Source organism: Chinchilla lanigera, unplaced genomic scaffold, assembly GCF_000276665.1.
Source record: "Chinchilla lanigera isolate Chin_1 unplaced genomic scaffold, ChiLan1.0 scaffold00006, whole genome shotgun sequence".
Lineage (NCBI taxonomy): Eukaryota > Metazoa > Chordata > Mammalia > Rodentia > Chinchillidae > Chinchilla > Chinchilla lanigera.
The window spans coordinates 26,751,770-26,767,248 of record NW_004955407.1 but is presented as its reverse complement, the minus strand read 5'-3'; the positions used below and the strand labels follow the sequence as shown (position 1 = coordinate 26,767,248).

The 15,479-nt window shown below is 35.4% G+C and overlaps 2 long non-coding RNA genes across 3 annotated transcripts in view; one reads left to right on the top strand and one right to left on the bottom strand.

Annotated features, from left to right (window-relative positions):
• LOC102022671 overlaps nt 1–4,073 on the bottom strand; it is a 37,197-nt gene extending 33,124 nt beyond the window's left edge. Inside the window, exon 1 of the long non-coding RNA XR_259589.1 lies at nt 3,978–4,073. This is a non-coding gene — a long non-coding RNA (uncharacterized LOC102022671). The remainder of the gene's footprint in view (nt 1–3,977) is intronic.
• Nucleotides 4,074–6,298: 2,225 nt separating this feature from the next.
• On the top strand, nt 6,299–14,878 carry LOC102022464. 2 transcript variants are annotated; one of them, XR_259588.2, is made up of 4 exons: nt 6,299–6,374; nt 7,218–7,287; nt 9,448–9,680; nt 14,813–14,878. It is a non-coding gene; the product is annotated as an uncharacterized LOC102022464 (long non-coding RNA). The 2 variants fall into 2 exon arrangements; XR_001231703.1 differs by lacking the exon at nt 14,813–14,878 and having other exon boundaries at nt 9,448–9,752.
• Nucleotides 14,879–15,479: the final 601 nt, after the last annotated feature.

The following is a 15,479-nucleotide window of genomic DNA, read 5'->3' as shown; positions in this document are numbered from 1 at the left end:
CAGATGTGTTGACTGCTCTCTTTTCTGAAGAAAGCTGGTCAGCTATGAGAAAACATAATGAAGCCAAAGTCCCAGAAAATTTACAAACTGGTACAATCGTGCATAAAATCCCAGAACCCTGACTTCCTGAGGAATACCTCTAACAATAAAAATAGTTTTGCACACATTCAGAATATAAATAAATTAACACCTAATTCTTGAGCTGAAAGGCAACAAAATACGATTTCATTTTTCATAAGGCTTCCAGAATTTGTCTTTTAAAGGTGAAAGCAATCTATCTATTTCACATGGGTGGGATTTTTATACAACTTTCCCATTACTATGCTACTTTTGGGTCAAAGAATTAGGTCTATTCTCAAAGGGAATATCAAGACCATGTATTTTATTGTTATTGAGAAAAGACTTTTAAAACAGCATCTGATGTAACCAGCTAAATGCCAAACATACTGAGGTAGATCTCACTTCATAATGATCTAGTTATTCATGGAATTTTGTTTAATCATACCCTGACTTAATGGCTGTAAGAATTTGATTAAAGTGATCATAATCCTTATTTGGTAACAAGAAAATAAAGTTATAGGTAATACTATAGCCTAGTAACCACACCCTGAAGGCATAGGGCTATAAGTCATTTTTAATTAGAGAATTTATAAATCAGAATGGGTGGAGAATTGTTTTAAAAGTGATCATTTCAAATCATAACAAGGAAAGATGCCTTAATAGAAAATGTTTTCTGCTTCATAACCTTGTCAGAGCTAAGCCCTAGTATGTTAAAGATCCTGTTAGTGTTGTCTTCTAGCCACTTTAATCTGTTTTATTTCCCTTCAGAGGTGTTAAATCTATACGATCTAGCTATGTCCAACCAATATGCAATTTTGCAAATCTTAGTCTTTCCTTTCCCACTCCTCCCAACTCTATCAACTCAAAATTCATATACTGAAGTCCTAACCCTAATTGTTTTAGAATGTGACCTTTTCTGGTTATAGGGTCTTTACAGAATAATCAAGTTAAAATGAGGTCAATATAACTGACATTCTTATAAGAAAAAAATAATGTGAACACAGACATGCACAGGTAGTTTGAGAACACAGGGAAAGCAAGACAAGGACAAAGACATGGGGCAAATTCTCTCTCACTGGCCTCAGGAGAAACCACTCTTGACAATTTCATCTCAAACCAGTTTGTATTATGTTTCAGTATGATTCTAATGAACTAAGACCTTTTGTGAGTCTTTTGCTTATCTTTCAAGTCTGAGATATCTTTCTTGTGCTTCATGATCACAGAATCTACAGCTGCAAAGCAATTAACGAAGCCCATTTGTTTTAGGGTGCTATACACACCCCTTCTGTATTATACAGCAAACACTCTGTCCTGTGACTACTACCTGCCTAATCAGACTTCCCCTGGGCCATACTCCATTGTTTTTGACAAATATCTCTTACAAGTATTAAGCCACTATAATTTTAGCCTACAAATGTTCATTATTAATGTGCTATCAAGTTTATGTGCATGTTATTCCTTCATTATGTGACCTAGTTAATTTGTCTCATTGCTCAGGCAAAATACCAGACACCCAAAGTTAAAGGAGGAAGAGTTTATTGTAGCTAACAATCTCTAGAGGTTTCAGTCCATCTTCAGCTGGCTCCAAAGGAGGGTCGCATGACATGGAGGCCCAGCAGAGCAGAAGCAGTTCCAGGAGAGCAGACAGGAGGCAGGAAGCAGCGAGCTTGCCTTCTTCCTGTGCCTTCATATCCTATCCAGGCTACAAACCAATTGGTTGGTGACATCACCCCCAGGGTGAGGCTTCCTTCATCAGTAAACACCTTCAGCCACACCCAGAACTATACTAAACCCATTATCAGGCCCTTGATTCAGTATCACATACCCATCATCCAGACATCCCCCGAAAGCCACATCTGTGGGCATGTGAAGCTTCGGTGGACCTCTAGATATAAATCATACCACTAAAATCACTTCTAGCTCTTTTCTCAATCATACTGCTCTTTTGTCTGAAAAAAATATTTAATAATTACTTCATCTCAACTCCTGTGACTTTTTCTTGGGAGGATTTTGTTATGATTTATGACTGATTACATAGCAATGATTCTCATAGCACAGAAGATTTAACCTTTGAGTAGTATTATTAACCTGCCATTGTGCCTCAAAGAACTGTACATCCCTTGTGGAGAAGGATGCTGTTATGGTTGATACATTGTGTCAACTTGGGGAGTCTAGAGGTTTGGCTAAGTGACTCAGCAGGAAGCCAGGGTGCTTACTTTGTATACATCCTGAGCCTGTGGAAGAGGAGGACATGGAAATTATGTGAGAGCTACATGCCCCTTAGGTGGGGGTAGCCTGTTTACAATGTAAGGGAGGGGAAGAGCTGCTTGCCACCATTTGCTTTTTTGCTCTGGCTGCTTTGCTGTTCGGCTGCCATTCTCCCCTTTGCTCTTGTTGCTTCGCTATCTTCTTCCTCGGAGCCAGCCAAGTATGGACTGAAACCTCCACAAACTGTAAGCTAAATAAACCTTTCCTTCCTTCATTTTGGGCATTGGGTATTTTGTCTCAGCGAGGAGAGAAAAGTAACCAAGACAGATGCATTTTCTTTGCCATCCTATCACTATAACTTAACACAAAGCTAGGCTAGCAGCACAAAATGGATACTCAAAACTCAAAGGTAGACATATCTTTGTGAAGCCTTAATAGATGTTTCCAGGCCCTTCTAATTTGAATTTATTGTAATTAAAACATTATCACATTTACAAATTGCATTATTAGTCAACACTTTGTACAACGACTCATTTTTTATGTGCCACTATTGGTCAAATATTTTATTTTATGCCTATCTCCATTCAGCTCAACAGCTTTATGAGAAAAGTTGCAGGCTCTGTTTTTTTGTTTTTTGCACTTTAGTACAGTTCTGGTACATCTTAAGCATTCACAATATCCATTAATGAGAAAAAATGATCCTTATGTAAACATGTAAAATTATATGTTGAAAGCAAGATTGAAATCTCCCTTCAGTTAAGTCTGTTCCAGACTCACTTCAACAAATTTAAAAAGACATATCCAAAGAATCAAACTAATCAGACTACTCTCTAAGGAAAAGGAATCGTGACATTTAACAATTTAATTGCACCATGCTTACTGTCCAATTGAAGAATGCTTAACAATTTAACTTCAGCATGGCTTTATAAAATTTTATTTATTTATTTGTTTATTAATTTTTGTCTTTTTGAGACAGGGTCTTGCTATGCATTTCAGGCTGGCCTTGAGCTCACTTTGTAGCCCAGGCTGGTCTCAAACTCACAATGATCCTCCTGCCTCAGCCCCCCAATCAAAGAATACTAAACATTCCAATGAAAGAAAAACATTATTCTTAATTGGTAGAAAGGCAGTCAATATGAGCAAACATACAGATTCCTGAATATACACATGAATTTGATACTATGAATTATTGGGGCTTTTCTGACTCTAAAGGTTTTATCCTTAGGATTAGCCAATTCATAGAGATGATGAAGAACTTGCCTTCCAGCATGGCTTTCATATGCAATTTACCAATCACAGGTAACACCTCCTTTACCCTCAGCTTTGAGGGAGGACCACATTTCCTCTCCTTTCATCATCCCATGGCCAGGTTAGGGACACTACCAAGTTATCTAGCTTTGAATACAGTTCTTTTTAGTTTCTTTTTGGTCAAGTCCCCCACCATTATTGAGATATAAAGATTGAATGCTGTACATTTATGATGTACAATGTGCTGTTCTAAAATGTTTACTTTGTAAAGTAATTTTCACAGTCAAACTAATAATCAACCATCATTTCACGTAGTTAAATTTTTTGATGACTATGTTGAATATACACTATCAGCAAATTTCAAGTATAACAGTATAACAGTTACCATGAAGTACATTAGTTCTTCAGAATTAATTCATCCTGATTAATTGAAATTACCCTTAATTAACAGCCCCACTTACTCAATCTCCAGCCCATTGATAACTGTTCTATTTTTTGCTCCTATGAGCTCAGTATTTTCAGGTTTGAAAGATCCCGATGTACTTCCCTCTCTAATGCCTGGCTTGCTTCACTTTGCGGAATGTCCTCCAGGTTCATCATGTCATAATTGATAGAATTTCCCTCTTGTTTTAAGGCTGAGTAATATTCTGTGGTAGACAGATAGATGAATAGGAGAGAGGGAGAAAGAGAGAGAAAGACAGAAGAGGGAGGAAGGGAGAGAAATTTTCTACCCATTCATTCATCAGCAGAATTAGAGTCCACCGACAGAATGGTTATTATGAACATTGATGAAATAAATATGGAAACACAGAGATCTCTTCACAATATTGACTTTATTCCCTTTAGAAACATAAATCCAGAGTCAACACTGCTGGACGACACAGGAGTTCTTTTCCATTTTGGGGAGGCTCTGCCACACTTTAGCATAACCGCCATACTAATTTAAATCCCCACCAAGACTGCACCCTGGTTCTCTTTCCTGCACATCACAGCCAAGCTTTTGTGCTTCTTTTCTTTTTGATAACAGCTTTTTTGAAAAACAGGTGTGAGGTGCTAGCTCATTGAGATTTAAAAAAAACTAACAAAATAATGAAGACAAACTCAAAAAAACACAAAAACAACTAAAACGATACATGACCTCAAAACAAAATGATAGGAATTAACAGTGGTTGCTACATTACATACTATCATCTTCAACAAAGTTGCTCAGTCCACCTGATATAAGAATGTAATATTGATCAAATAATCAAAGACATTAACAAGTACTAAAAAAAAATTGGAAATGATGCAAAGCTTCACCATATAAGATGGTAGGAGTTCAACAATGGTTCTTATACTCCAAATTGTTGTTTTCAGACCAATCATTCTGATTACCAGATTCAAGTGTGCCAAACTGGTCCAGAAAAATCAAAATTTTAAGCATTGACTGTTCCTTTCAATAAACCACAGACATCAGCAATAAACCTATCCCTGCTAGCCTTAAATTTTGTTTTTCATTTTAAAGAGAAAAGAAAAAATCCCAAAATAACAAAAGCAGTACATAAACAAAACAGTATAGAGAACAATAAAAATGAGACAGAATTTTAAAACATGGTGATAGGATATTAACAACGGTTGTTATATTACATGGTGTCATCTTCAAAATTGTTGCACATATAACCAGATATAGGAAAGCAAGATTGATCAAACAATTACACATTATAAGTTCCTTTCAATAAACCAATAGATATTAGTAGTACAATTATCCTAGCTTAAGTGTATGCACAGCATTTTTAATAAATCCAGTGGCAAATTGTATGTAGTATAAACATCTATTCAAGATTTTGTGCATGTTTAAATCATATTACTTGTTTTATGGTTACCGAAGTTTTGAATTAGTTATTTATTGTGGATATGAATGTCATATCAGATGTGTGGTTTGCAAATATTTTCTCTCTTTCCATAGGTTGTTCCTTCTCTCCATGGTTATTTTTGCTATAAGGAAAGTTGTTAGTTTGAGAAATTCCTTTTTGTTTATTTTTGCTTTCGTTGTCCATGCTTTGAGGATCATATCAAAAAATTATTGACTATATCTGTATCTCAAATCTTTTTCCTTGTTTTTTCGAGTACTCTTAATGATCCTGGTCTGACTTTTAAGCCCTTAGCCCAGTTTGAGTCCATTTTCAGGTGGTATGAGACAGAGGTCCAATTTCACTCTCCTGCATGTAAAACTTCAGTGTTTCTAACGACATGAAAGAGACTGGATGTTTCCCATTGTGTATTCCCCATGCATTTGTAAAATATTGTAAATGTATGAGTTTACTGCAGGTTCTGTATTCTGTTCCACGTAACTACCTACCTTGTGTTCTTATGCTAGTACTATGCTGTTTTGATAGTACAGTAGGTTTGTGCTACAGTAAATATCAAATAGAATGAAGTCTTCAGACTTCTTTTTGATAAAGATTGTTTTAGTTACTTAGGGTCTTTTGTGGCCCCATATTAAATTTTTAATTTATGCTCTATTTCTGTGTAAAGTACCTTTGAAATTTTGATAGGGCTTTCCCTGAGTTCTTAGATCACTTTGGGAAGTATAAATATTTTAGCAGTAATAATTTTCCCAATTTCTATAGCTTCGATAACCAACTCCTAAAGACCCATTGGTTCAACACTGTTAAAAGATGGGAAAAAATGTGAGGTCTTAGGTCACTGGGTTTGCCCTGGAGAAGAATTTGGGGTTTTAAGTTCTCTCTTGTTCCTAACTATGAAGTAAACAGGATTCCTCTGTGATGTATTCCCACTAGGACACACTATGCTGCTAGATGCCAGAAGCAAGGAAGTCAGTTTGTCATAGACCGAAATCTCCAAAACAGCAAGCCAAAGTAAACCTTTTCTAAGAATGCTTTGATTATCTCAGATGCTTGTCATAGCAGCAGAAAGCTGACTAATATACCAATCCATGGAGACAGGATATCTTTCCATTGACTTCTGTGTTCTTCAGTTTTAGTCATCAGTGTTTCAGTTTTCAGTGTACAGATTTTTGCCTTGGGAAAATTATTTGTTTTATTCTTCTTGACACTATTATAAATTTTATTGCTGTCTTTTAAATCTTTTTAGACAATTCATTGTGGTGGGATACTACTAATGTTTATGTTGTGTGTACCCTATAATTTTATTGAATTCATACATGCAGGTTTATTTAAATCTTACAACGTGCAAAGATAATTTTACTGACTCTTATCCAACTGGGAGGCTTTTATTTCTTTTTCTTGCCTAATTGCTCCGACTAGGACTTCCAGTACTTTATTGAATAGAATGGGCACCCTATCTTATTCCTTATCTTAGAGGTAAAAGTTTCAGCTTTTTCCATTGACTGTGATGTTAGCTGTGCTTTTAACAAATGTGGTTTTATCATTTTAAAGTAAAGGTTTTCTCTGCCCAATGTGTTGAGGTTTTTCATGAAAAAAAGTATTGATTGTTGTCAAATGTTTTTCCTACATCTATTGAGATGGAATAGTTTGGCATTTTTATTTTTATGTAATATAATACACTGATTGATTTGTATGTACTAAGCCATCCTTGCATCCCAGGATAAACCTAACTTGATCATGGTATATGGCCCTTTTAATATTCTGTTAAATTCTATTTGACAATACTGTATATTGATGAGAATTTTTGCAACAATTCTCATCAGGAATAATTGTCTTTGCTTTTTTTTCTTTCAGAGATTTTTGTCTTGGTTTTGGAACAGTAATGCTGAGTTCATAGCATGGACTTGGAAGTGGTCTCTCCCAGGTAATTTTTGGAACAGTATGAGAAGGACTGTTTGAAATCTTACTTAAATACTTGGTAAAAATGACCAGCAAAACAACCAAATTTAGGCTTCTCTGTTTTGGAAGGTATTTTGATTCCAGTCCAATTTCTCGACTTATTTTTGTCTGTTTGGGTTTTCTATTTTTTTGTCATGATTTAGACTTAATAAGTTGTATATTTCTAGGAATTGATACATTTCTTCTAAATTATGCATTTATAAGTATGCAGATATTCACTGTAGTCTCTTAGATGTTTTGTATTATTTATTTCAATTTCTCTTTTTTCATTTATATTTTTATTTGAGTTTTCATTCTTTCTTCAGCATAGCTAAAAGTTGATTAATTTCTTTAAAAAATGTATTTAGTGTTATCTATTTTTCTATTGCTTTTCTAGTCTCTATTTTACTTATTTGATCTGAGCTCTGTTGCTTCCTTCTGTCTATTAACACTGGGCCTAATTTTTTGTTATCTTTCTAGTTATTGAACGTGTTGTGTTTATTTGATTTTTTTCTCAGTACAAATATTATGCAAGCACACCTCTTAGAACTTTTCTTTTTGTACCCATCTATTTTATTACATTATTTTCCATTTTTTGTTTCCCTCAGGATTTTCCCCATTTGATTGTTTCTTTGACCCACTTGTTCAGAAATGTGTTGATTATTTTCTACATATTTGGGGATTTTTAACATTTTCTTCCTCATAATGGTTTTGAGTTTCATACCACTCTGGTCAAAAAATATAATTGGTAAAATTTCAGTCATCTTAAATTTGTTTAGATTTGGTCTGTGGCCTAAATTTGATCTATCCCAGAGGATCTTCCATGTATACTTGAAAAGAATATACATTCTGTTACTATGGGATGGAACGTTCTGTGTATCTGTGATGGCTGTTTGGTCTGAGAATTGTTCCAATTCACTGTTTCCTGATTGTATGTGTGTGTCTGTGTGTGTATATATTTTGTCTAGATGCCCTATCCACTGTTGAATGTGGGGGATTTAAATCCTCCGCTATTATTGCACTGCTGTTTCTCCCTTGAGCTCTGCTAAAATTTGCTTTGCTTATTTAAATGTCCTGGTGCTGGATGCATGTATATTTAGATTAGACCTGGAACAGTCATCGTGTTTGAGACCTTAAGGGCTATGATGTGCTAAGGAAAGCCTGAAATCTGTGACTGGCCACACTGCCATAGACATGGTGCTGAGGTCTTCAGCAAAGTGAGGTGTTCACTGAACTCCTTCCACATAGAGACTATTTCTGTCTGTGCTGTGCTGCTAGGCTTGATGAAGAGTAATGTAGATGATAGGGAACAATTCTCATCCTCCTCAGTGACTTTGCTATATTTCTGTACTCTGTGTAAGTGCTGGCATCTCTCATCTAGATTCTTTATTTCCCACGAAGGCATTTCCTTATGTAAGGAGCTTCAAACTGATGTTTCTGCAAAAGTATGAGCAATAACCCTGCTATATCAACTTGATGATGTGATCCCTGTAAAAATCTCTCAGTCCTTTTGTGAACAGTTTTCTCAGATTCATCATCTAGCCAACTAAATTCTGACAGCCTTGTAGCCAGTGGGTCTATGAAGTCAGTCATCAAAATGACTAGAGTCCCAGAATCGGATCCTCTGGTGCACCTAGTGCTCTCTGACTTATCCTTGGGACCCCGTTCAGCCGGAAGTGTGGGCACAGTAGACAATTCCTGGCCAGAGAAATGAGGAAGTCAGTAACCTCTTCAGCCTGGAATGATAGCTGCAAGTGTTGAAATGCAGGAGTGAATAGAAAGGAAAAAGGAAATTTTGCATACAGGAAGAGTCTAAGTAAAAAAAAAAAAAAAAAAAAATCAAGAGATAAGAGGAATCTATACAGATTTCCAAAGTATGTGAGAAAGGGAAATAACATAGCAATGCAGCAGAATCACTAAAAAAAGGGTATTTGATTCATGATTGCAGAAGTGAGACAGAAAATATTTTTGAGGCTGGATTTTCTTTCCTATTGGATTTTCTCTCATGAGAGGGCAATTGATGATGTCGTTAAATTGACTTTGCTGTAGAATATGCACTATATACAACAAAAGACTAAGTTGCCTTACATTTTCTACAAAAACATTATATTTTTAATGTGGATTTCATATTTTCATTTATTAACAGGTCTATTATCAGCAGAACACATGACCTGGAGAAAGACAGGACAAAGAATTAAAATAAGAAATATGCTTCTGAAAGTGACATTCATCCAAAAGTCACCCATGTGTTTAGATCAATTTATTCTAATGCTCTCCAGACAAAGAGAACGCCCCCACATTTCTATCTACAATAGTTCCAGATAGGACAAAGGAAAAATAACAAAATTAGCAAGAAAAAGACTCGCTATTTCCCTGCAGGTAACAAAGAATGCCTGAAACTTGTTGGGATTATTGAAAGTAATAAAGGTTGTGATTACCAAAAATCATAAATAATTTGCATGCAGTTTTCTTACCATCCTTTCTTATCAATATAAATGTGTGTATGTGTTTGTGTGTGTGTGTGTGTGTATATGTGTATGTGTATGTGTGTGTGTGTGTGTGTGTGTGTTTGTACTCATAAGCGCTATCAAAAGGCATCTAAATCCTCTGGAAAGAAATTCCAGGAGGTCTTCATCCTTTTTTCATAATTTTACTCATAAGCAAAATTCCTAAATAAGAGTTAAGAAGGTAATTGGCCCTGTAAAGCAGAAACCTCTGACAAAGAAAACCCAGTAGTCTGCTCAAATCTGAATACTACTTAGAGTAAGCAGGAAAAAAATTAAAGTTTTGAAGAATGAACTCTGAACTTCAAAGAAGCAAATTTAAAAGCCTAACTTGTTCAAGGCAGTGATTACAAGGAAAAGGAGCAGTGGAACATTTATTTTCACTCTTTTAATTTCCATGAAACACATATTAATTTGCTCATTAAATGCTCCAAGTCTTACTTTGAAAATGTAATTTTCAAAACAACATTGAAAATAATTAAGTTTGAACCTCCGGGAAGCCATATGATGTTTGTAACCAAAAAACAGGAATTATAGCTGTTTCCTAAGAATAATTACGGAATTGCACAATCTAATCTTATGCAATTTTCCATCATCTGTTCTATCATTTCCCAAAATTCCACAGGTATTGCAAGGCAATTTTTTTTTCCTTTTTTGTATTTCTGGTTTGAAATCACAGTAGACCTTCCCAGGTAGGCTAGCAACAGAGGAAAAACAATATAACTCAAAAACTCTAATATAAGGCATTCATCCTCTAATGTCTAAGCTGGAGCATATTATAAGATAAACTAAATATTGTTGTAGATAACAGCACTGGGGGCTGGGGGTTTAGCTCAGTGGCACAGCGCTTGCCTGGTGAGTGCAAGGTCGTGAGTTCGATTCCTGGTACTGGGGAAAAAAAAAGATAACAGCACTTATGAGACAGAGTCCTAGTAAACAAAAATGTGGAAAGATGTCCATTTATTTCTTTAATAAACTATCCTCATTGCTATCATCACCGCTACAATCATCCTGAGCAAGAAATAGTCTTCTTTACTTTTCTTTAACCACAGAAGATAGAAGAGGAAAGATAGAAATTTCAAGTCTTTTGCAGCCCTAAGTGATTTCTCAATGATTGAAACTCCTCAAATTTTTAAAATTCATTTCTGATGATTTATTGCCTACTTTCAAAAATAATCAAGTTACAAGTTGTATTTAAAAATAGACTTATTAGAGGCTGGGGATTTAGCTCAGTGGCACAGCGCCTGCCTGGCAAGCACAAGGTCATGAGTTCTATTCCTGGTACCGGAAGTAAAACAACAACAAAAAATAGATTTATTTTACAAAAGTATTGAGAAAAGCTGCATATATGCTAGGCACTTATTTCAAAGCCATTTGAATACTGAAATCTCATAGCACAGAATTTTTAATTTTTTCTCTACCTAGAAATCTAGCCCGGAGATTCTGTTTAAGTAAGTTTGGATAAATGTTTCTCCAGGTAGCACAGAAAAACAATAGCATAGGAAACCTTGGAAATGCAAATTCTCAGGCACCTTGCCAGATAGACTGGATAAGTATTAAAACAACACAAAATAAAACACAACACAACAAAGACACAAAATCTCATGCAGTAAAATCCAGCAAATTGTAGGTAAGCAAAGACCTCTGGGTAACTCTCTCACATGCTAATGCTGAAGACCCCTCTCTTCCGTTATCACATAGAGCTGCATAAACCTCAAAAGATAGAATAAAAACAAAGAAAGAAAACATCAAAATAAGCCATTTCTCTCACTTTGACTTCAGCTAACCCTGTCTGTCCTTAAACCCACTTATTTTATATGGTTTGGGAAAATACTGGTATTTTTAGCAGTCTTCGAGAAATTTGGGGTGAAAAAATAATTTAGGAACTGATATTTATTGAATAGATTATAATGATAATCAAGTTAATAACAGTTTGTTTCTTTCTTATGTGAGCTGCTTGAAGTCCTCACTTTAAAATATGTGCATGGTCCATTTTTATCCTATAGCAATGCCTATGTGTGTGTACTCCTCTTGTCTATGATTTTTTGAGTGAACACAAAATCAGCAGTTGTGACAAAGACCACATGGTCTGAGACAAATAGGTCTATTTTGCCTTTTGGAGAAAACCTTTGCTGATCCAACCAAATCCAACATACTTGAGAAAAAAAACTTTCTGATTACATTTTCTTATTTTTCCCCCTTAGGAGCAAAACAAAAATACATTGCTAGCCTAGAGTAAATTGGTACAAGATTTGGATTCCAGGAGAATGAGATTAAATTCCCATCTAAGAGTCTAGCTATTTGTAACAAACCTGGGTGGACTCTCTTGACTTCTCTCTGCTATTTAAATGCCTTGTCTAATTTAGGCACTGATGCTTGGCGACTGGAACCTGTTTGTTCCTAGAAGGGCTGCTGTTGTTTTTGTTTGTTTGTTTGTTCGTTTTGGTACCGGGAATCAACTCAGGTCCTTGCACTTGCCAGGGATTTGCTTATGCTGTTGAGCTATATCCCCAGCCAGGACTGCTGTTTTAGTAAAAGGTTGGCAGACATTGTCCTCTGCATCAGCTGAGCGATATATACAAAACTAGGTTTCCAGGATCATCAAATCGTGCCTATCCCAGTATTAAAGAATCTGCTGAACTTACAAAGCATAACAGATTTGATAAATGTCAGGTTTCACATTCTCATTATCTGAGAAACACATGAGCTATTTTTCTTTTTTTTCAAAAAAGTGACACATACACACACACTTAAAAAGGATAAGGAAAGTAAATAAAAACTACACTGAAGAAGCTAGAAAGCTTGTGAAAAAACAACACCTTAACCAGCACACAGAAGAAAGGAGAAACCTAAACCTGCAATGCCCTTCTGCAAGTCAAAGTCCAAAAAGCCTTAGAAATTGAAGTATCATGCAGGGGGAGTTGCTGTCAATGCTGTAACGAACTATATGTTGTTTGAATTTTACCATCAATCTAGGAACATGTTGCTCATTGTTCATTTTACATATATGATTTATGAAATCTGCTTTTACTGGATTAATAGTTATTTGTAAAATTATAAAAGATTTATTTAACTGTATTTATGACAGTTATTTCTAGAACTACCCCTTTGTAACTTCTACTGATCATGAAACAAGCATTTATACCACCAAACAAGAAAAATCATACTCACTTAATGTTTGGGACCTATTCTACACAATGTGGTCATTCAAATCCAGTATATATCTTTTAAAGTCCACAATTCTTAAGTTGCACTTCAAAATGTCACATGTAATGAATTGTCTGACTTAACAAAGGAAGAGAGATTCACCTGGAAGAGGATGCCAAAAAATAATTCTGGCTGAGAGAAGATGTTGAAACAAATGTACTTTTCCATCGTGGACTTTTATCTCTGGAATTCCTATCTCTGGAGTTAAATTTACCTGTTTATTCTTTGCTGTTTGGTGACACATAAAAAATGACGAGTTAACTTTAGAAAGCTCTCAGTTTATTTCATCATTCTATTTTCCTTTATGTCTGATCTGCCACATTTCAAAGATTTAATGACTTTTAATTGTTTTACTCAATATTTAAATGTTTAAAAGTTAAAGAAAAGATATCTGGGCTTTTTTTTTCATTGGTAGAAAGAGGTTGGAAATAATATGTGCCTCAGAGAATCCCCAAATTATTGACCCCAACTTAGTCCCCAATTAATGACATTACAAGGCTATAAATTATACAATCAAATGAAAATAGCCTTGCTGTTCATGTAACTTCATATTTTCTCCTCAGGTCATAGGGAAGATTACAAATTTCTCACTGATTGCATGAAAAGAGGAATATATGTAAAATAAGTAACCAGAAACTGTTCAAAATTTTTGTAGTGTTCATAGATTCCTCTTACAATTATAGCCAAGGTTTTGTGTGTCATTGAAAAGAATTTTAAAGATAAAATTTTATCATCTGTGGGTAAATTTGAAAAAATCCTCATTAAATGAGCAAAAAGCCAATCAAAATGTAGTATGAAAGTATCGAACTGAGAAGGCACTATCCAGGTGTATTAGTGACAAAAAGATTGTACGTTGGGTCTGTTAGAATTAATACGAGAAGAGAATTGTTTAATGGGCATAAAGTCTAGGCTTCTGGAGGGACACCACATTGAAATAGACACTCACAATCTTGAAACATTTCTGTGAAATGAGCAGTATTTAATTGGCATAACACCATATGCAGTGATGAATAAAATACAAGATTCCAGTGGCTTACTGTAACAGAAAATTATTACTTTTTCATACAATATAATAATGCACATGTTCCTGGGTTGCGGGCATTGCTTTATCCTCTCCTTAGGGAGCCAGTTCATTTCTGTCCTGTATTTTTAATTGCTGGCTTTCTTGTTTGTGTTAAGCACTTAAATCAGGTAACTGTATAGGCAAGAAAATGTGTGGACAGCACACTTTCATGCAAGGGACCCACTGCTTACACAGCTTCCATTCAGTTGGTTGAAAACTAGTCACGTGAGCCCATTGAAATGCAACGGAGCCTGTATAAGCATGTGTGCTAACTGATTGCCCCACTGGAGCTCCAGGGGCCTAAGAACTAAAATATCCCTAGATAAGAAGCTGCTTTCATCCACGAATCATAAACTACTATAGTATTGATAACATCTGACCTGCTATCTGCAAACTAGAACTGGGTTGTATTTAATGGTTGCTATTGAAATCCGTACATAATGTCCAGTACTTTGCTTTTTGGCTTGCAACGTGTTAAATATTTACTCTTTGGAATTTGGCAAAAAAATTTGCTCACTCTTGCCTAGACTCGGGAAAAATTACTTCAGATCAATTGTTGCACTGTTCAGCCTTCCAGCCTCTAAATGTCCATGTGTGGACTCCTTCACACAGAGGGGAACCATACACTTTCTGAGGGAAGTGTTCCAGCTGTCATGTAGTTATAGTATCTAAGGCAAAGGCTAGATCTCTCTCCATCAATCGAGATACACAACCTATCTACACTCCTGTTTATACAGAACACAGATGATGGCTCAGGGACAACTGATCAGTATCATTGACCTGAAATATAAGAGACTTGAGAACAATATGCACAGAAATGATGGTGAAGCATCAGAAGTTACAAATCACAAGTAGGTCTGTGAGTGTTGAACTTAACCCTTATTCTGCTTCTAGGAGAAATACCCTGATTCATCATTCTTGGTAACTCTTACTTGTGCCCTCTGAAAGGATTTTCCCTAAATACTCTCAATGTGAAGTCAGCAATAAGAAGTAATGTCCTTCTCTTAGACTTTGATTTCTAATCTCACTTCCTTCTCTTGCTATTTTAGGGGCTTAATAATGTTTATTAACCCAACACGAAAGATACTTTTGTTTGGGCTCATGGATTCTTCATCAGATAGTTCTACTGAAAAAAACTGAAAGCTTCTGACTTGGAAATGCCAGATAAAACACAGGAAACCTAGTTAAATTTGAATTTCAGATAAGGAAAAAATGTTTGAGCATAAGAAAGTCCCCAGGGCACATTATCATTTTGTAATGAATATACAGAAATGAGTACAAGCAGGGTAATCACTTGTATTTTATTATGATTAAAGCATTTATTTAGACTCAGATATTGTTTTAATGCATGTATATCCCTTGAGACATGCTTACACTGTAACATTATTTTTTTGTCTGAAATTC